This window comes from Ambystoma mexicanum, chromosome 5q (assembly GCF_040938575.1).
Source record: "Ambystoma mexicanum isolate Mex_15411 chromosome 5q, UKY_AmexF1_1, whole genome shotgun sequence".
NCBI lineage: Eukaryota > Metazoa > Chordata > Amphibia > Caudata > Ambystomatidae > Ambystoma > Ambystoma mexicanum.
This window is the reverse complement of record NC_090933.1, coordinates 704,267,194-704,290,439: the sequence shown is the minus strand read 5'-3', so window position 1 is coordinate 704,290,439 and position 23,246 is coordinate 704,267,194. Positions and strand designations below refer to the sequence as shown.

Here is a 23,246-nt window from a genome sequence, read left to right as displayed (position 1 = left end):
TTGAAATTTCAGTCCAACAATCACTGTTAAACTTTTCATTTTCGAGAACTTTCCAACTGGTCAGGGAAGATTCTTTACACTTTATCCTCCTTGCAAGCAAACCATGGGCCCTTTTAAAGATTATGGAACAGAAATAGTTCTCACCCGGATTTGCCAGATTTACTTCAGTAAGTCTAATCCTAGAGACTGTTTCCTTTGCGCTCTTAAATTTTACTCAGCAGGCAGGAAACACTTTATTTTAGGCCATGCACAAGAGTACATGACTCAGCTAGCCAGGCCAATGAAGAGGGAAATATGTTCCTTGACATGGACTGCAGGTGACGTAATGTTAGTTCAAATGCACATCTCTACATTAAGGTGCATGCTTAAGCCATTGTTCCCTGTGGTATATAAAAAAAAAATGATCACCACCTCTGTGAAATTTAAATCTAGCACTTCCACAATTCATGCATACTATGTTTCTTTAACTGTAACTTTGTTTCAGACTGCTTTCTTGAAGGTCATTCCGTTTCTGGAAGAACAGAGATTCAGAATCTGTCTTCAACTCCAGTTTTATGTAATCGAGGTCCATTTGGTCTGCTATATCGATAATGACAATGCCTCCCAGAATTGTTCCCCAGACTTCAGTCCTTCTCTCTTGAGGGAATACTTTTTATTTTAAATCTGGCTCTATGGTACTATTGGAGCATACACCTCTCTGTCAAATGGTTTTGCCTTCTTAACAGCTGTGGTGGGCCAACAATGTGGTATTTCCGGGATGAAACCTGCAGTTGCAAGATGAGTAACCGCCTATATCTCAGATTGCTACGAACCTCTGTGCTCCAGAACCTCAGATACCAGAGTGAAGGTGAAATAGCTTTCCTTTTCTTGACATTTGCCTTTGCCTGGCCATTAATAATGCAGACATGTGGGTTTCAACAGATGCTTTCTTTGGGTATTCCTAGACACCTTTACCTCAATATTTCATCCAGTTTCGTATGGATGTACTCTAGAACATGTTTGTATGAAGCCTGTTAGTTTGGTGTGGTCTTCTGCCTTCCCTTTTTCTGATTGAGAATCTGTCCCACAAATAAGGAATCAGAGACTCCAGGTGCATCATTATGTGATGTTGCTTTCATGGCGACTTCAACCTTCATAATACAAGCCTGTCAGAAGTTGCAGTTACTCACCCCCCTACCCTTCTCATCATCAGCCACACCTCCCTGTAGGACTGTTCATGAATGGAGAACAGAAATGGATGTGCAGTTGATTATTTATAGCAACTTGGTCACATGTGTGTGTTAGGAAAGATTTCTCCTTTGGCAACTTCCCCGTCACAGTTTCTATGGACCCCCAATATTTTTTCTTAAACCTGTTATGACTTTACGACGGGAAGTAAATATCACGGATGGCACTCTATTAAGAGTAACACAGGACACCCAGGAAGGGTTTGGGTGGTTGTGCCAAAGTAAAGTGGACAGATAAGTACACACACAGCTGAAGGAAAGGAGAACGAAGAGTAGGCAAGTGTAGTAAGGAAAAAGGTACAGAATGGATTCCCTCTTGGGGTGTATGCAGATATAGGAAAAGCGTATTCCACGAACCTTAGGAAAACTCTAGCCTTCTGCACAGTTTGCTATAACAGAGGCCCACGCTGTTTGCTCATGGCTTGGAACAACAGCTATGGGTGTCTGTAACGTAGAAACTAGACAAGGGAAGGGGCAGAGGTTGCCTGACGGAAACCAACAGACAAGCTCTGTACAAGGGGTCTACAAACAGTACAAGAGAAGACACTAACAGATAAATCCAGGGAAAAGGAAGTCGAATAGCAAACTAGCAGAAGGAAATGAAGGGAAAGCCGTATAACAGGATTGGATAGGGCGAAAGAACTGAGGGTTGAAAACAAGGAAGAAAGCAAGGGAGCAGCAATCAGGAAAACAGGGGAACTGCAATAACTGAAAGTAAATAATGAAGGTAAACTGATGTGGATAGCAGAGGACGGTAGGGTACAAGGTAGAAAGCTCAGAAAAGCGGGGAAGCAATGGGCAAGCCCAAAAGGAGCAGAGCTGTAAGGAAGGAAGCCCCGAGGGAAAGGCTTAGGGCAGCGGAGTGAAGCAGGCTGCACGGCAAGGAGCCCAGAAGGGCCGGGCAGCAAGGAGAGAGCCCAGAGGAGTAGGGCTGCTGACTGTAGAAGGGTGCAGGACGACTGTAGAAGGCTGCTAGACTGGAAGCCCAGCGGACGAAGACTGTAGGTTGAAGGCAGTGGAGCGTGATCTGCTGTAAGGCAGGAGCCTGGGAGGCAAGGGTGGAAGGTAGCAGCGGAGCGTGATCGGCTGCAAGGCAGGAGCCTGGAAGGCAAGGGCGGAAGGTAGCAGCAGAGCGTGATCGGCTGCAAGGCAGGAGCCTGGAAGGCAAGGGCGGAAGGTAGCAGCAGAGCGTGATCGGCTGCAAGGCAGGAGCCTGGAAGGCAATGGCTGAAGGTAGCAGCAGAGCGTGATCGGCTGCAAGGCAGGAGCCTGGAAGGCAATGGCTGAAGGTAGCAGCGGAGCGTGATCGGCTGCTTGGCTGGAGCCTGGAAGGCAAGGACGGAAGGTAGCAGCGGAGCGTTATCGGCTGCAAGGCTGGATCCTGGAAGGCAAGGACGGAAGGTAGCAGCGCAGCGTGATCGGCTGCAAGGCTGGATCTTGGAAAGCAAGGACGGAAGGTAGCAGCGGAGCGTGGTCGGCTGCAAGGCTGGATCCTGGAAGGCAAGGACGCTGTCATGATCTCTGCTTCCAAAATATCAGGACTTGCCCGACTCCCTTGGAAGCAGACCCATAACCCCGGTTCCGAGTGCCAGCCAGTCCCAATTGGGACCTTTTGGAGCCTGTCCTGGCGCCAGTGGCACCAGGCTCATAAAGATGCCCAGTCCCAGCGCTGGAAGCGCCGGGCTCATAATGCTTGGGTGGACTTACCTGCAGCAGACCATGCTGCTTACTTACCTGCCAGTTGAACCCCTGATCCTCTTCTGTTTGGGACTACTTTTCCTGTTGGGTGGGGCAGGAGCCACTCCCTAGGTTCAGAACACTGGAACTCTTCTGGAAAGCAGGAACTCTTTTCTTACCTAGGCGTGGCTGTGGAAGGAGACACCTAAGCACTACAGGAGGCTATTTAAACCACACCCGATGGATGAATCTTGCTTTGTGTTATTCTGCATTCTCTGCAGCAGAACGCTCATCGTGTCTTCTGCTTCTGATCCTGGGCCTAAGGGAACAAAGGCTTACCATCCTGGAATCCAGTCTTCAGCAGCACCTGTAAAGACGACAAAGAAAGAACAGGTTAGCACTACGGTCTTCAGTGGCAGCGCATCTCTTACCTGGTCCATCGGCTGTCACCAACGCCTCGCGCTGCATTCCGGCATCTGAAAGACAAAGGCTTACCTACTCTTCGCAGGCTCCGGAGGTCTTCGCACTGCATTCCGGCATCTGAAAGACAAAAGCTTACCAGCTCTTTGCACGCTCCGGAGGCCTTCGGCGCTGCATCCCGCATCTGAAAGACAAAAGAAGGTGCGTTTAAAGACATTGGGCAACTTTATTACTCACGTGCCATTACTCCTTCCCACGCCGAATCCAGTGGGTATTCCAGCACCCTTCAGCTTCTCTAAAGCTCCGAACTTGTACCTGCAAGATAAAAGGGACAGTTAGTGCGCATCGTGAAGCAGGCTACAAGCGCTTACTTACGTGCTTCCAGGCGCTTCTATTCCTCACGCGGGTTCGATCCTCAACTCTCATTAGCCCGCCATCCGCCATCGCCAGAACCTTGCAAAACAAGAGATATCAGTACAAAAGACTTTTAAGACATTTGAAGTGCCCAGAACTTACCGTTCGTGCAGTTAACGATGGACAGCAGTCCTCTGAGGTCAAGAGGCCTGCACCCTTATCCAGTGAAGAAACTGGTTACGGCACCCTGCCCCGAGGCAGATGGAGAGCTCGGCGTTCACTTACCTAAGGTGAGGGCGTTAACCTTTGGGGTTCTACAGGAGAAGAGAAAGGGAAGAGGAGAGAGGCACCCAATAACCCCAGTTCATTAATCCCATATTTTCTATCTGCGGACATCTTACTCTTCGAGTCAGACATACAGTGCACAGAGGTCCAGCCCAAAGAGCCAACCGTGTGTTACACATCACCTTTGAAGATACGGCATTCACCCAGTCAAGACCGGCGCCTCTGCGGGAATCAGGTGAGCATTACAGACGGAAGGTTGCAGCGGAGCGAGATCGGCTGCTATGCAGAGGAACCGCATACAAAGATACGTAGCTTGATGCAAAAAGGTGCTGGAAGGACTCTTAATGCAAGAGACTGAGCCCCTGCAGGCAGCAGCTTTCATACTGCCCAGCCCAGCACAGAGGCTGGCTAATTGGTCGCACCTGGCTAAGCACACCTGCAGGCAATCGGCCACCTCCCTCTCTGATCCTGAGCTGGTGGGAGCAGAGCTGATCCCTAGGGCTTCTGGGGATTGTAGTTCCGATGATGACCAATAGGAATAGCCAGGAATAGATGGTTATAGCCAGGTGCATTGTGGTAAGTGAAGTTTGTTGGAAAAAATAGAAAAGTATCAAAGACTCGAAAATGGAGAATAAGGTCCATATTGATCGCCAATGTATGCGCCCATGGCGCAGGCATGACAGTAAAGCCTTCAGCTTCACTTCCCTTGCATTTTGTTAATTTGATCTGGGGAAACTGATCAGTCCTTTGGATTATCAGTACTGGGATACGGTTTCCCTTTTCCCTTTTATCTTTTACATTTTTGTAACTTTTTAACATTGCACACAGCATCTTACAATGCAGTGCAATGGAGATACTTTTGTATCACACTAGCTTATTACACTGGAATTTTGGTTACTTGTATATTTGCCTAAAAACAAGCTTGTGGCAGCAGGTTTATTTTTACCATTTTGCATTCTTTCTAGTGTCCACATCTGCGTTAACTGCGTATGGCTACTAAACGTGGCTAGTGCCCTAAAATGGCCACGCCACAAGGTGTTTGCTCGTTTTTTTGTCCATATTGTAGTTTGACCTTTTTTCTGCCTTGCCAGGTCAGGAAATCCCATATAATATCATGCACTTGCCCCGGAAAGCTGCTGCTTTTGTGAATTAGTACTCCCTTTGTGTGTGTGGCCCATGAAAGGGGCGGAACTGTCTTGTCCCACTCCACATTCCTGGTTTCAGAGAGTCTGGTTGTGGGGCAAGAGTGAAATCAGTAGTTGACCCTAATTGGATAACTACTGGCTGTTTGAATGATGTAGATCCTTTCCATTGGTGGGTCTGGACTTGCTTTCAGGCTGGAATTTGGATAAGAAGACGACTCCTGCAGCCATTTCTTAAGATCAATGTTGTAGCAAAGAATCCCTCGTAGACGAACAGCCAACTGAAGATCCACAGCAGACTCCTGAAGAGGCCTGGCATCCCTTCTTGTGTCGGGACCGGTGAAGCCCTGTTGGACTACCTGATCTCCAAAGACCCTGAGCGGTGCTTCAGCCCTTGGACTAATGGCACCAACTAGTCCCAGTGCCTTCTCTTGGATCCAGCCGTCCTGAGCCTTGGGAAATATCCTGTGTGCTGACCAGCTCTCTCATGAGCTACCTCGCCAGAATCGTAACCGTTCCACGTTAGCACCTGGAACTTCGGTGTCGCCAGCTTGTGGTACAAATTGCCTTCTCAAAAATGTGCTAATTCCCTTCACCTTAGAGACCCCCAGCAACGTTGCTGGATTTTGAGGACTTGATTATTTTATCTGGAGAGTATGTGCCCCTTTTGTCCCACTCTCTCATGTATTTTGATGTGTGTTTTACTCTTGTATTCTTTGATTATGCAGTTTTAGACAACTCCATAGGCATCATCTTTTCATGTGTGTCGCACAGTACCCTCAGTGCAGTGGCACATGGAAGCCTTTCTGGCTTTCCCAAGGTTTAAATACCTTCTCTGGGATAAACTACTGTTTCCCAGAGAATGTAAAGCGAAATAGACTTTACTAGTCTTTTCAAATTTCTAGACACAGCTCACCCTATCTTACAATAGAGTGCTGGAGGGGTTACCTGGTATCCCTTGTGTCTAGATACTCGTGTAGCAGTCAAATGCTACCTTTTCCTATCGAAATGGCTGGTGGCAGTGGTTTAACTAACAACCATGATTTTTCCCGACCGCAAACACAGGTAGTGTAAAATCGCGGGAGCCATGTTTTTCAAGATGGTGTCTGAGCCCCCTTTGTTTAAACAGGTCCCGGTCTTCTTTTTTTTGCCATTTCTTTGTGGAAAGGGCCTTCTAGAGTTTTGCTCTGCACGCCAAACCAGGTATGGTCCCTTTGTTTCATCGCCTTTGGCAGGCTTCAGGACAGAAGACCACCTCTGGCGCCCGAGTGTCTGGGGTGGGCAGGAAGTGAGGGAGGTGCCCGAAACTCCCTGTGCTTAGTCTCCTAGGAGACCCGAAAGCACTCTGGTGTGATTGGCTGGCTGACTGTCCAGCAAGGACAGCCACCCTACTGGGTGAGTGGCAGCTAGGCTGGAATGAATGGGAGGAAACTGGATAAAAGGCGAGTCCCTTGGCTTGGAAGGCGGAGTCGACCACTGGAACGAAAGGACCGAAAACGAGCTTGAAGAGGACGGCTGCTGCAACTCCTGGACCGTTGGTTTGCCCGGTGAAGCCCTGCTGCAGGTCCGAATCGCCCAGTTCAGCTCAACAGAGAAGCCCTGCAAGGACGACTTCCCCCTTTGAGTTGGTGGGACCAATCAACTCGTAAGCCACCTGGATACCATTCTTGGAGCTGGTTTTATTTTCTTCAGAGTACTGCAGGAAACCGAATAGCCACAGAGAGGGACACCAGTTTGTGTGCTTGACTACAGCTACCGGAATTGAAGATTTGCCAAGTGCCAGCTTTGACCAGTCCCAGTGCAATGCAGGATTCCCCCGACGTCCTCCCTTGTCCACACGACTGAGGCACAGGAACAGCGAGATCTGCAGGAACTGCCAGGAACAGAAGTCTTCAGCTGCATCTTTTTCTTCATTGTAAGGTACTGTGAAATCCCGACCGAGAGAACTTACCTCTCACTGCGAAAGTGCTTCGAACTTTGCCAACTTGCAGGCCTAGTTAGCTTGTGACCCAACATATAAATCTTTCTTTTACGAACTACTTCTGCGAACTTTGGCAAAGACTTTTCCGTTTAACTACCAGAACTGTGTTATCCTATACAAGACTTTAGCCCATTGACTTTGGCCTCACCTATTACATTGAATCAGCTCCTCTGGTGAAATCAAACTATTCGCACTGTCTAAAGAGTAACTGTATCTTCTTTTAGTTAACCTATGCCTTTTGCTCCTACTTCATTGTACTCTGAATGCCATTTTGCTCCTCCTTCAAAGTAGTTTAAATGCCTCAGACCCGTACCATGTAAAGTACTGAATTATATTTTTGTGTGATATAGATTGCCTCCTTCTAGTGAATGTTTTATAACTGACTGTTGAATACATTAATAAGTGTTTAACCAAGAAACCTTGAGTGTAAGAGTTTATTTGAATACTTGTGATTGTAGACCTCTGTGTAACATCCTTACAGCTCACATTCCCTCTTGCGATAAGCCTGGCTGCTCAGCTCCGTTACCAAAAACTGTGTAGTACAGACTTATACCAAAGGTTGGTTTTGCTTACATCTGTAGTCATAGTTGTGTATAGTGGTCCCAAAGGGTACTGCATACAAACTCTGGCTAACACATCCTCAGGGTCAGGATCAGGTAGCGACTGCTATTCCCTGACCACATAAGAGGAGGCCCATGTCAGGGGTTTTGGGATGATCTCACTAGATTCATCACATAGGACAGCTAAAGTTAGGGAATTCACTTGTGGCTTGGTTCCATCTTTACTGCATTAATTAACTTAACTTTTGTGGTGTTTGTCATTTGTATGCATTTTAAGAACCTATGGTGCATGTATATTGTTAGGCAGGATTGTATGCGGTAAACCTGTGGGAGTCTACAACAGTCTTGTCCTCTTAGTATTAGGTAACTAACCTATTGTTATAGGTCTGTACTACATAAATTGGTAGAGTGACTGAGCAGCCAGACCTCGAGAAGGGTAATTGTGAGCTGTAGCATCGAAATCCATACAAGTAGTTTTCTAGTAAAATAATTAGTTATTTAACGGTCAGTTTTAAGTAAGCATTCTGTAAAAAGGGCAATGTGCAGCAATAGAAAATACACTTCATAACATGTTCTCAGAATCAAGTTAAGCAAGTAGATATTCTTTAGAGATGCTTCATAATCACTTCCTACACTTTGAGGTGACTTCAATGACTAGGCTAGTATTAGCATTTATATATCACTTTTGCACTTGGTACAATTTTGAGGTTTTGTATAGGAAAGGTTAAGGGAAGGAAAAGGGTTAACGGAGCATGTGTGCACTTTTCAATCTCCCAATTAAGTCTAGATAGAGTATTTCCCAGCAATACAAGTTAAACTAGTGTACCACCTATGAGGGACAGTTAGAATCAAAGTCAATGGGTCAGAAGAGTGTGCAGGGAGCCAGGACAGCCAAAGTCAATTTGAACAATCTCTATTGAGCTGAGGCATTTCTTAGATAGCACAAATGTCTTGCACAAAGTTAGAGAATTTGTAGAAAATCACTGTTGGGCCACAAGCTTTTAGGCTTGTGAAAGGTAGAGCTGAGATCAACTCTGCAAAAAGCAGCTACTGCAAGTTTCAAGTGAGATAATGCAATCTACAGACAAAAGAGGTAAGTACCCCTTAATCAGCACAGTACCTTAGGTTTGAAGAAAAGGATCCAGCTGGCTTCTGTTCTGGTTTGCAGATCCTGGGTTCCTGGGCCTCAGTCATGGGAACAAGAGGGAGGACGTCTAGAGGACTCCTGCACTGCAGTTTCAAGGTCGGCAGCAGCTACTGGCTCTTTTCAGTTCAGCAGCACTTTGCGGTTTCAGCTGCCGGCAAATAGCACCACATCGGAGTTTGGACACTTGATGGACTTTCTTCACTGCTTGAGTCCAGAACTCGTCCTGCTTCGGGGAAGGGGGGTCCTCAGGATCTTCTTGGAGCTTTGGTCCGGCTTAAAGACGTTGCACTCGACTACGGATTTCTCGACCCCTGGCAATCAGTTCCAGCAGCAGCAAGGAAGTACAGCCAGTTGGGGAAGGTCCTCCAGCAAAGTTCGTCTTGGGGTTAGTTGGTCCCACTAACCCAAGGTAAGAAGTTGTCCTCTCCGGAGCTTCTCTAGTCGATTCGGAAAAGCAGTTTCAGCACAGCAGCAAGGCTTCATCATGCCGTTCAACGGTCCAGGAGGATGCAGCAAGCTTCTCTTCACGATTCCTTCGTCAGATATTTCTTCCAGTGGTCGACTCTGTCGTCTGTTTAAGAAGCCTTGCCTTTTATGCAGGTTTCTCCCATTCATGCACAGCCTAGCTGTCACTCACACAGCAGGGTGGCTGTCCTGCAAAGGCAGCCAGCCAGCCAATCAGCACTGGGTGCATTCAGGTAACCAAGGAGACTTGTTTCAGTCACCTCCTTCGCTTCCTGCCCTGCCAGACACACTGGAGCCAGAGGGGGTTTTCAGCACTGAATATCGCCAAAGGCAAAACATACAAAAGGGTTAAACTTTGTTTGGCACGCAGAGTAAAACCCAATAAAGACTTCACAATTGAGAAATGGCAAAAAAAGACGACCGGGGCCATCTTGACACAATGGTCACCCTGCAGCTGAGGATTCAGCCTGTGGTAGAAAAGCACAATGGTAGGAAAATTAAACCACTGCCATCAGCCATTTAAAGTCATGAGGGTAACATAAAAAATGTTACATGAGTAAGTAGGAAAAGGGGCTACTAAGTAAGCCCCCTCACCCCGGCACTCCACATAAGATGGTGTGTGCTGGGCCGACATAGGAAAAAAGTAAGTAAAGTCAATTTCACTTTACTACTCTTGGGAACAGTAGTTTGCCCGAGAGAAGGTATTTAAACCTTATGAGAAATCCAAAGGACTTCTCTGTGACACTGCACTGAAGGTTGCTGTGCGTCACAATACAAAAAGTAGATGCCTATGGAGTTTGTCAGACTCCAAAAACAAAGAAAACACAGAGTCCAAATCAGATCAAAATACATGAGAGAGTTCGAAAAAGGGCTCACTCACTCCAGGATAAAAATTAAAAGGTCCTAAAGGCCAGAAAAAGAGCTGGGGGGGGTCTCTAAGGTGGGAGGAGTTTAGCATTAAACTGAAAATTCTCCCTAGCAGTGATATCACACCTGCTAGTTTCATTTTTTAGTGTGTGTGTGTTCAAAGCCTAGAATACATATTTTATTTTTATACATTCCTGTCTAAATGTAATTATTTTGTGCTTCACTCTATGGACTCATCCACGTTTACCTTGATTGGGTTTTGGCTAACCTCTCAGAGTTCCCTGTTCGCTATAACTAGGATAGCCTCCTAAAATCTGCCCTCCAGACCACATTCTAGAAATCCATTCTAACAGTTTGTAATGCATGCTTGCCTGATCATGAACATTAGTTAAATTACTATATATTCTGATTTGTGTCCCACCACTTGGTGGTGGAAGTTCCACATATTGCTGAATAGCATAGAATCTAGGACCATGTATAACTATTGTTGCTGTCAGGACGTGATACCAATAATTTGCCATGATTCCCTCCCATTACACATCATCTTATGCGTTCACGTAAAAAAAACACAGGTTTTGGTACCGAAAAAGGTTTACCTTGTGTTGTTTTAGCCCCATAGGTATAATGAGGGCCTCGGTAATGGCATCCCATTCGATACTTGGCCGAGGGATACCTATGAGTATCTGTTACCACATCTGGCTAGTAAAGGGGTGTAGGAAGTAGAATTATGTGACTTAGGTTCTGTGTCTTAAGCACAGACGCTTAAAGGATAGGTTATCAGCAGTTGCGTTCATCTCAAGAACCAATGAATTTGACCTTTTTATCCCCTGTTGATTCTTATTCACGTTAAGGGTAATGAGACGGTTTCCATTTTTGGACTTGAGCGTTCAGCTAGGATAAGGTGATAGAGCAACAATCTATTGCGATCATCTAGTAGCGAGGCCTTGCTGCATCAGACGGAGGATTTTGAAGAGTGTGCAATATTTGATAGGCAGCCATCTTAAAGCTTTCAGGCCAAGTGTGATGTGGTTGTGTCTTCAGACCCAGAATCGGTCTAGCCATCCAGTTTTGTACCAGTCAGAGTTGGTGAATCTGGAATTTGAGTTCCATGTAGATGCTATTGCAATAATGATAATTGTTTATAACACGCTTAATACCAGGGACGGTTTCTAAGCACGAGACTGGGATTCAAACCTGTATTGCTATGCGTTGTCTTGCTTTCAAGACAAACGTGTTGCACCTGGGCTATCCTCCCGGCCAATAGTCTTGGCATCTCTAAGTATAGGCAGATTTGTCTTAGCATGTGTATTTGAAAAGAACCCCATCCTCCACCTGAGGGGGTAAATGACATATATTCATCGATGGTAATGAATAGATTCCTGGCTGACTTATTAGAAAGGATGCTGGAAACTAGGGAGTTGGTCCATCGAAGCAGGATAGTGCAGTCTGTGGTATAGTAGTCCGATGACAGATCTTGTAAGATCAGGACCGAGGCAGTGTTTTTATCTAGCATCTTTAGCATCTCTTCTCATGTATAAGAGGGTTGTTTCATTAATCTTGAACTATCGAAAATATTGCTAGTTGTCATACATAAAGTTGTAAGCTTTTGCTGTATTCTCACAATCGTCTTGTTACACAGTGTTATGTCCAGGATGGGAACGTTCAAGATTGGGCAGGAGTTTTCGAGGATATTTGGGTCTGTGATGACGTTTTTCCAAGATTGCGTTATTGTCCCAGAGGTTATGAACACATTGACAATTCTTTTCCAGGGAGAAACTAGGCAATTGATTAACTACTTCACAGCTGTTCCCAGGAGCTCTGTACGGCGATCAAGATTCATACCTGTTTTCACGGATTTACAACTCGGAACTCTTCCAGAGATTGTTCTGGCATTGCCCCTTTGTTGCTTGTGACCTTGACGGATCATCAGACCTCGGATTGCTAACTCGGACTGCTTTGGATTTACCTTCTTGGACTTGGCGTTTTCTGATCTTGCTCTTGCTGCCTTTTGGACATTGCAGGATACCGGTTCTGGTTTCTTTCAAGACTTCTCTACAGGCGGGTTGGCCGGGGTGTATTCTCTAAGCTGCTACATCTTACTCCTCTGTCATCGGGGAAACCTGCTCACGTGCCCCTCCCACGGAATGACACCCTAAGCCCCGGGGTTACAGCAACATCATCTCCCTTGCTAGTTGAGCTGTTAATGCTCATTTCAACTGATCTGTTTGCTGACGTTGAGCCCGCGTGAGTAGAGGGTGCTGGATTTTCTGCTGTTTGCTGCGTTGCTACGGTGCAACCTTTAACAGCAGGAGTGAGAGGCACATGCCAGAGTAAGGTAAGAACTTAATCCCCAGTTCAGACCCTCGACACTCTGACTCTCTGCAGTAACTACAGTATTTGCAAGGAAATAAGGAGCCAGCAGACACTCACTGCTAAACATAACTGAAAATAGATCATATTATACTAAAACTTGCGTCCAACAGACTTATGCAGCTATAGCTGAGCACGTGTGCCTCCAGACCATCTGCAAATACCGGGACTTTGACCAATAGCGAATAACATTGGATTGCGCAGGGTCATTTTGTTGCCATAGTTCAAAGAAAAGGGAATAGCAAAAGGAAAACGTTTTTTTTTTAGTGTTTTTTTCTTTCTTTTCATTACTAAGGGGTTTCTAAACCGACATTGAGGCATACAGGCTCCCCAAATCCTGCTGTCAATATTTAGGAAGTTCATACTGCAATTTGGAGACTAAAAGCGCTTCCCAGCAACACTGAAGTTAGCCCTGAGGACTGCGGGCCTCGTGCCTTTGACTCAGGTGCCTTCCGATTCCTGTTGTTAATACTTAGTAAGCTTATACTTCAACTGGGACCCCAAAAGCGCATCTCAATAATACTGAAGTTTTCCCTGAGAGACTGCAAGCTTTGAGCCTTTGACTCAGGGCTAGCAAAAACGAGGTAAAGGGTTTTTTCCTCACTTTGAACCAACTAATCTTTCAATTGAAGAACAAAGTAACCTTTTACAAGCAGCTTTTTGCATAACCTAAATCAACTTTGCACCAGCACAGACCATTACAGATAGACCCCTAATTCAAATCATATTTCTAGGAATCTAATCTGTACAAAATGGCAGAAGATGCTGCATTGGACTCAATAAATGACACACAAAGTGGCTCTCACACAAGACAACATTCAAAAGCAACCTCCATACCGAAGATACAAAGCAAACCAAGAACGAAAAGTTTGAAATCAACTAAAGGTATTCAAGATTCTGAGGTAATTTTGGTACCTGATTCACAGATTCTACCCATCGAACTCAGTCTAAAAACTCATGAGCTGACCCCGTTAGAATCAGCCGTTGCAGAAATCAGTAAAGGACATCCCTCAAGTGAAGATCCAGCAAGCCGAGGAAAACAATGCGATGTCATTGGAGGACAGTGTGATAAAAAAGCCAACAAACACGAACCCGACTGCCATGCACAAAATAAAATCTTTGTCTGATGGAGATAATGACATGGTTGACTCCCCACCAACAAACATCTTAAGTGTGTCATTAACAGGGAACCATGCTTTGAAAGATCAATCCACATCACTGATTTCCCAAAAAGACAAAGCAGCGCTAGCCAAAAGACGTTGGCAATCGATTTACGAAAGTAAGCGTCTCTCAAAGGACATGACAAGTTCACTCTCAGCCCAACGCAATCCCAAAATAGCGCGATAGTCATTGGACATGATTGAGATTGAAACACTTCTGGCAAATCAAGAAAAACGAAAGGAAGTCTTCGGCCACTCATACAATGAAAAGACTATGTTTAAATTTCAGCCAAATCTGTTGGAGGATCAGTTTAAACATGATTCAATAGGCGACGGTATTACATCAAAACAGTCAACACACATACCGCCTCAGATGAATAGACCACGTGTACAAGAAACATATGAAGCGTACCCACTCAAAGATGGGAATGCAGATACAATACCCAACACGGAACAATTGCCCTCAATACCGACTACCATGTTGGATCTTCAAAACATGCTCATTGCACTTACATCACAATCAATGATACATTTTCTAAAGATGCAAGAGGCATGTTTAGATGCAAGTAAAGATCAAGCCACACTATTGGCACTCATTCATGCGAAACAGATCTTCATCGAGTCGTTCATACACAAGATTGAAAACCGCCTAGACTACGAGGCCGAAACAAGTAATATATGGCAAACACGCCTCGCAGACATTGCGAGAAATGACAGAGCGGACATCTCAAAGATAACTGAAGCACTAATAATTATGATGACTGCCAGCAAACAACAAACTGCCGCCCAAAACCAATCTCGCAATTTGCAATTGTCAAAACAAAACTATTACATATGATCAGAGCACAAAAATCTGTTCAACCGGGCCAAAAATGCCAGTGTTGAATCAGTCCAACAATCGTCTCAACATCTTGGCACAAATGTTAGTTTACCAAATATAAACACGCAAAATAAAAATAAAGAAATCAACTCTGAAACAACAGCAAGCAATTACGCCATGTTCAGTCCTACGGTCAATAATACAAAGTCACAAAAGAACTTAAAACCAACAAGAAAGAGAACAAAACAAGTTGGCTCTAGAGCCTTTCTGAGAAATCTCAGTGTGCCAAATTAAACAATGGACATAGCCCTACCAGCAGATACCGGAGTAAGTGCTCCCCCACTCAAATTGCCAAGTGAGACAGGAAATAACTCGGTAATGTCACAAGAAAACAACCAAAGGGAAGCTCTAACGGAGGAAGATCAACTAGATCAGCTGCTCAACCTGTCACAACACCTGGACGAAGATCCATATATCTCAGAAGAAGCGCAGATTCAACCTAGTGATGCCTCCCTTGTGATTGTAGACGAATATGAGACTACACGGTCATGACTAACCTTATCATGTGACGATATATATCGAATTCCACATTTGTCTCAGATGAAGTACAATCGCATCATTCTAGAATTGACGTCTCGAACATGGACTCGTCAAAAGTTTTAAACCAATCTTCCAAACCTGGTCTACCGCAACTTATATTTGTCAATCCATGTAAAACCATCCAATCACGTGCAATCGTCTTAAAAAGAATACGGAATAACACTGAAGAATTGATACTTAATCGAAGAAATGTTTTGAGGTCATTTAAGGCCATTCTGGACCTAAAAAACATCACAACCCAAGACGTTTTTAACAGTAAGCTTCATGAACGAGAGACATCTGAATAGAACAAAACATTTTATCATCAACCATAAGGAGTCATTATTTGCACTTGGATTTAAAGTAGAAAATGCGAAGCCACAAGATGAAGCTGAGATGGAAAAAATCCATCAAAAAAAGAGCTCCCTCATTATACGACAAAATAGCTCCGACAATGAACGAGGATCGGCAAGAACTGCATATAAATATAGAAACACCTGGACCGATGAAAATATGTACAGAGATCCATAAACGCGCCATCAAAAACATCTTGATCAAAATGAGCATCAAATAAGGAGAGTAATGGATTGGTCTCAAATTTCATACTCTGACCAAAATGACACGAATCAATAACCATTATTGCAACAATCGCAGTCTAAAGTTTCCTTATGCTCCTGGAATACACGAGGAAACAGCCACCTCTTCAATGGCCAAGATCATGATCTGACAGCTTAAGATATCATATGCTTCCAAGAATCTTGGATTACAACCCAACCAATTTGTGATAATTATACTGTGCTGATGACGCCAGCTATAAAAAACAAAAAAGGCAGGCCATTTGCCGGACTGCGCACCTTAATTAAAGTGAGCAGCAATTTCCAAATTGTTGAATCAGTCAATGTAAACGACTGGATACAAATAACCATATTAAGATACAACAAGCTATATCCAACAGAAAATCGAGACACAATCGGCATAGTTAACATCTACTGGAATCCTGTTGCAATAGCCGATGAAATTTTCATTGATAAGGTCTGTTCCGGGTTAGATGACATATCCCTAAGATTTCCAAAGATCAACATAATACTATGTGGAGACCTAAATATTCATCTGTTCGATAAGACAGGAATTCTATTAAAAACTTGCAACATCGCCTCACGTGCCAAACACTAGTTAAAAGAAATGACGATAAGAGGCCTCTCCAGAGAACCATTCCTAGACCAAACAACGGCTAAACCACAGCACACCTGGTCTCGAGGCTCCTATGGTGCCCTTATTGATTATATATTTCTGCCAGACCAGATCAGCTCCAAACTAATCCAAACAAACATTGTGAAATCTGACGAGAGTGATCACTCGTTATTAACAATTGTATGGCGAATGCACAATCCACCAAATGAAAAAATGCAATTTCCAGAACTAAGGATAAACAAAGGGCTAACCAGACTAAGAATTAAAAGCCACACTCTGGGAAAATTTTCTTACTGCCTAAGTAGCTATACTTTGTCTAATATTCAACGATTGATCTACCCACATTTATTAAATACTCTTGAACAACCTCGAGAAGTTACAAACCAAGCAACCAAACTTCACATACATGCATACTCAAACAATATTGTAAACAAAAAAAAGGAGCTGAGATATCAAATTTAAGATAATAAAACGGCTACCAGATATAAACTACGAAAAAATAAGAGTTAAAACAGCGCTATAAAAACTGGCTCAAAAGCAATCGTGTTATACAAAATCAGAACGATGCTGAAGAAATGCTAGCCGCTTCACATAAAAAGAATACCAGAGACCTATGGCGACTTTTAAACCCACAAATGGAAGCTGCAATCCCAATGACATCTAATGTGGACGAACAGAGATGGAAATCACATGTTTCGAATCTTTATAAAGAAGCAGTGATTGAAGGAAAGCAATCAAACACACAAATAAAAGCAACTTGGTCCTTCCTTTGGGAGACTGAAGACATCGAGAGGGCCATCTCTAAATTAAATCTGTCACGGGCTCTAGGTCCCGATGGACTTTCAAATGAAATCAAAAAAGCCAACAAAACAACCTGGACACAGATCTGCTCTCTCATCTTCACTGCAATCGACCAAACCAAAGACATACCACCATCTTGGCAAAAAGCAGTAATACTGCCAATCTATAAAAAAGGCGACTCTAAAGACCTAGGCAACTATAGACAAATTGCCCTTTTGGATCCACTGGGGAACATTTTTGCAAATGTACTGTTGGAACAGATAAACACCTGGGCAAAAACAAACCAAATCTTTGCGAAGACAAACCGGGTTTGTAAAGCATGAAGAAACAAACAACAACTTATTCCTACTAAATTTGTTAAAGTAAGAAGCTATTCACACTAAGCGTCAACTATATGCAGCATTCATTGACCTCAAACTGGCGTTTGACCTTGTAAACAGAACAAAACTTTAGTCTAAACTACATCTATGGGGATGTCCAGATCAGATATTGGAACCTTTGAAATTACTATATCAAAATACATCAGTTAGAATTAGACTTTCAAAGGACGGCACAGTCTCGGAAGATATACAAACCTTCAAAGGCCTCAAACAAGGCTGTCCATTATCAGCTACATTATTCAACCTATTCGCAGCTGACTACGAACTTGAGACAAACATTGAGACAGCTAACTCTCCAAAGCTAAATGGAACACCCATCCCTTGGATGATGTATGCTGACTACATTGTCATCTGCTCCCAAACACCGAGAGGGCTGCAAATAGCTTTGTCTAAACTTGAAATGTACATGAAGGTAAATGGCCTTGAAATAAATACGCAAATCATGATGCAAGCTCCGACTAAAAAAAATAATCAGGAAATGAAAACAATGTATTTAAACCAACGACCACTAGCCCAAGTCTCAACTGTAAAATATCTAGGGATATGGGTGAATCAATCTCCAACGGAGGTTAATTGGTCAATCTCTCTGAAAACCAAATCCTTGTCATTAGCACGCCTAGGTCTTTTCCTACAACGTAAATATGGCAAATTCACTTTGCAACCGATTATTACGTTTTTTAGACAAAAGGTGGTGGCCATCCTCCAGTACGGTAGCGAAACGTTCATCAATCTGGACGGCAGGATATGGGCACACTTATAAGCTCTTTTCTGGAGAAAGGTGTTAACATTACCACAGTCATTTCCTGTGGCTCGAATCAGGTATGAATTATCACTCCAATCGTTATCATCCTTGCATACATGGAGAAAATTAGACCTATACAGGAAGATCCTGTCCGACCAACACATTCCAGCATTACAAATATTTCAAACCAAAGAAAATGCAACACATGCTACTACTCTGCAGGCTTGGAAAACTCATATGGAAGTTATAAGAAAGGCAGCAAATATCTAATTCGAACTCCTAGCACAACGCCCAGGGAAAGCAAAAAAAATAATTACCCAGAATGATTGGATAACGACTATTGAAGTCAAAGGAAAATACAAACTTAATCAAGAGTGCAAATTTGATATACATTCAATAAATCGCCTGCCAACATACCTCCAAAAATGTCCATCTACCCAAGCCAGAGACTTTTTTTTGCGGTTCCGATTAAACCTATTGTCAACAAGGGAATCTTTAGCATCAAGGAAACTCCTACCAAAGGACATGGCTTTTTGTAGATTCTATAAAAAAGGAAACGAAACAGAAACCTTGAAACACATTATCATATCTTGTCCAGCCCTGATCGACACTAAGATACGCATCAGAGAGATGTATCTAACAGCAATAGTTCAGCTAAATCCAGAAGATCGCTGGGCAAAGTTCCTCCAGGGTGAAACAAAAAAGGAGATTTTCACCATTGTACATTTCCTAAAGATGATTTTGGAAGAAAAACAGAGTTAAGAAAGAACGTTTCTGATGACAATTGCCAGTATTTGAATTAGTAATGAAATATGATCTATTAAAAAAAAAAGAAAGGTTTAAATATAAACCAAACATTTTAATAACATTTTTTTAAAAACCTTGTGTTGCTGGCCCTAGTTCTGTTTGGGCACCCAATGCTTTTAAGGATTTGACCATTTGAGTAATTCCTTGCAGGGAGTACAATCTAAAATCAGTGAAGGTGAATTGGGGTGTGATGTTTTGAGGTTTAGTGTAGTTTTGGTTGGTTGTGCTTTAATAGAACATTGAATATTTTGAAAGTATTCTTTGGAGACCCTTGCAAACTTGTTTAACGGAGCTTACAGTTGTATGATTGTCTCTGGTTGTTGTTGAAGGGAGCTCCATTCCAGGAATATTTTAACATTCTCTACTGTACTACTTGAAGCAGAGGTGTTTATATTTAGCAAGTAGGTATTCTTTTTTCTTTCAATGACTCTTGCATATTAGTTTTAGCTTTATCCAGTTGACTTAAGTTAGCTTCATTTGGTGTCCAGGTTTTTGCGTTTTCTTGTTTGTGTTGAGGTCCGCATCAAGCCCTTTCTTGACTCCTTTATGCTGGGTTTTGAGCAGGGACGTCATTTCACCAAAATGCCAGGGGTAGCGGAAGTGACACCCGACCCTTGACCCCCTGATGACATCACAGGAAGTTATGTCATTTGATCCCGCCCCAAAGTGATGTCGCGGGTAGCGATGGAACACGACATTTCACCCGTTGACAAAACGGGAAGTGGCATCACATAGCATTGTACACTACGAAAAATTTAGTTACGATATCACTGTGATGTACATTCATACAAGAATGGATCGCCATATGTATCATTAAGTTCAGTTTTTATTGGCCCGTATTACCAAATGACTCTGTATGCAAGCAGACGTCCATGACCAAATGATAAGCGTAAGTGCTTTATAATAACACATCATTAAGCGCTTTATATAGAAAAAATATAACCCAATATCACCCAACCTGTGTTGGTACTCATTTATCGACCTCAGAAGGATGAACGGCTTAGTGAGGTGTTTAAGAACAGACTAAATCAGTGACTCGCCCCCTGAAGTGTGCCTGAAATAAACATTTAATGAGGCCAGCAATTACTGTATAGAATTCCAGAAGACACATTATTTGGTATTCCTATTCTTTCTTATTTAGGATCAGTGCTGAAAAGTGTTAGAAGAAAAATAAGAACAGGAGTGCCTCAAGTCTTTTTTTAAGGGGCCTGAACAAGAAAGCCAGCCACCCCAGAAGTAAAGAGCCACAGCCCAGGAGCTTGCATTACTAAAAAAAATGTTTTTATTTAATTTTTTCAGTAGAGGTCGCAAGGGAGACCACAGAGGTCGCAGTGGCGACCCCCAAATGACGTCCCTGGTTTTGAGTTTTCTTTTCTTGATAAGTGAAGCAATGATATGCAGTGATCCTCTAAGAGGATGGCTTAGGGACAACGTGCTCTCCTTGGAAGCAAGATGACACAGAGCAATACAAGTTTGATCCCCGGGTCCGCACTTAGAAACCTCTGGGTATTAAGCGCATTATAAATAACCAATTAAAATTTACAATAGTTTCTTCGTCTCCAGCTCATTCACAGGTTGATTTTGTAAAGCTGATCTGCCATCTGCTAGGAAATTGGGATTGAAAGACCTAAAACAATGTATGTGATTCACTTTTTCATGGACCTTCACAACTGCCAAGTGGTCCTATTTTATGTGTGACACCTTGAGCCAGTCCTGGTTTTCCCATTGCATCCTGGAACTTGTAGTTTGATTTTGTTCGTATTGTAAGTATTGGCCTATAAATCGCAGCATGCATAGTTAAAAGCCAGGAATGGCTCACGCATGACATGATGCCTCTAAAAAGCTATGGGCCTTATTGATTGGAGGTGCGTATTTCTAGCACTATTAGTTGTCGTATTTGTCTGATGAGGCCAGGAGACCATAATAATTTGATGCTGTGACCAAGGCAGTGGTAAATACATAAGTTGTTGTAGAGAGATGTATCATCCATCGAATCTAGCCTAAGATGGTCTGCTAGGATCACAATCATGTTAGCAGTGTCTAGGACACTGGCAGTGGCTCATTCCATTCTACTAGTAAGTTAGTAGGTTTAAGGTCTATAAACTAAAACACAGCTGATTGTAGGGTCTGTGAAGCATTTGCAAATGAAAGCTTTCACTGTGGCACTTTGTACAGTATTTAAGGTCAAGACCTTTTATTTGTCCGATTGAATCAGGGCATGCCCTGCAACCCATGGCCTCTTTTATCCTCTCTATGGTTTGTGACAATTGTTTATACAGAAATGAGAAGACATTTAGGTAGGTGCTGAACCATGTCTCTGAAATGCCTAGCAGATCAGTTTTAAATTCTTCCAGAATGTTATGGATGTTAAAGGAATTTTTACTGCTGACCTTGTGCTTAAGGTCCCTGTTACTATATTGTTGGTTAGTTTTATTCTGTTTTGGTTAGCGTGCGTTTCTGTGGGGTATTTGTAATAAGAGTAATTGATTAAAGAGCAATGATGCATGCACTCTCACCGTCCACTGATTCAACTTGTGTTCCAAAGTGGTTTTTGTTTCCAATCTCTTTTTTTCAGAGCAGTTACACTAGACTGCATATAAAAAGGGCAATATTTGGTGGCTAGAGTTGATCATGTCACCAGTTTTGAAATAGGTTGTCAGACACATTTTAGAATGGCATATTTATCTTAAAACATGATTGTTCTTCTATTGTAGATATTAATGGTAAATCTTTTGTTTTTAGATGTAGGCAAGGTCGCGTTTCACCTTGCCCCACGCATTGAACAGCACGTAGTGTTTAGTATAAAAGAAGGTGGCCAGGACTATTTTCTGTTTCATAGTGTAGTTGTAGAACAGAAGGATATTAGTAATCCCTTATTTCTGATTCAGTGCACAATAGCTTCCTTACTACACACAGAGCAAAAAGTGTGATGACAATGTTTGGGTGAATGCTTATGAGCCACTGGGAATATTTTGGGTAATCATTTCACAGCTCGTCTGTGCCATTACAATACTGTATCTGTTCAAACGGTTTTTCTCTTCCCTATGTTGAAAGGATAGGAACGACTTACCCACAGCTATGCAATGGAGTTTCCTGCAAGCTTTCACTGGCTCACCTAGTGATAGAGGTAGCTAAGCAATACAGGGAAAATCGTTGGAGTGCAAGGTGTAGTTAAGTTAGAATGTTACAACTGCATAATATTTAATAATGGAATTTCATGTTCTGTGAAGGTAAGTGAGTGTTGTGCATGTTACCACTGAGTAAACCTTTATGAGTAAGAATCTTTTAGTGTTCTGAGGTTGTGATCCTGCCATTTAGGATCACAGCAAATGTCCAAAGTCATGCAAATACTCGGCATACCAAATTCAGTACTCTGTATCCTTTGGTATCCTCAGTGCCTTTGGATCTGAATACACTAAACTGAAGGTTAATCTTTAAAATGACTGAATGAGAGAATTGGATTTCTACATGATTGGCCAATCGGGTTACAAATCTGATGCTGCATTACCCTCAAGCGTTACATTTGTGTTACATGTTAAGCTGGCGTGTAGTAGACAATCTCACACAGTACCTAAATGCTGTTTGCCCCAACTTTTAAAGTTTGTGAAATGAGTGTTCACTAGTGACAAGTCTGGTCTTGAGTTATTTGTTATGGTTCCAATGGCGGTGACAAGGTGCTGCAGGCAAGCAGGAGCGCCAAAGGGCCTTGTCGAGCAATGCTCAACCAAAGAAAAATGTTACTCTTGCAGCGATGGTGCAGTGCAGCTGTTCCTTTTGTAGTTGGTACATTTTCATTATCAGAAAAAGGTAGTAGGTACCCAGCAATCAGCAACACTTGGAGAGTTACGCTTGTGTTAGGGAAAATTTTCGGTTTCTTTGCTAATTCCTTTTAACCTTAGAGACACCCAGCACTTTTGCTGGACTCTGGACTTTTTTTTATTTTAATCTCCTGTGTGAGTGGCCCTTTTTACCACTCACTCTTTCTGTTTCTCTGACTGGTATTTTTTTCCTGCTGTTTAATGAAGTCTGGTAAACTCCATAGGCACCTGCTTTATGCATAGTGACACACATCACCGTCTGTGCAGTGCCACTAAGAAGTCCCTTGGGTTTCGCTAAATGTTTAAATACATTTTCTTGTGAGGAACACAGTTCCCACGCATGGTAGGATAACTATTATCTTACTTACCTTTTTCTGTTGTGGGTCCAGTATTCACCACCTTATGTGGACTGCTGAGCGGTTACCTAGAAACTCCTTATGCCACTTCTCATGTA

General features: G+C 43.1%; 1 protein-coding gene across 17 annotated transcripts in view; it reads left to right on the top strand.

Annotated features, from left to right (window-relative positions):
• NCOA2 (nuclear receptor coactivator 2) overlaps window positions 1-23,246 on the top strand; it is a 2,606,235-nt gene that overhangs the window by 2,374,888 nt on the left and 208,101 nt on the right. The window lies entirely within an intron of this gene.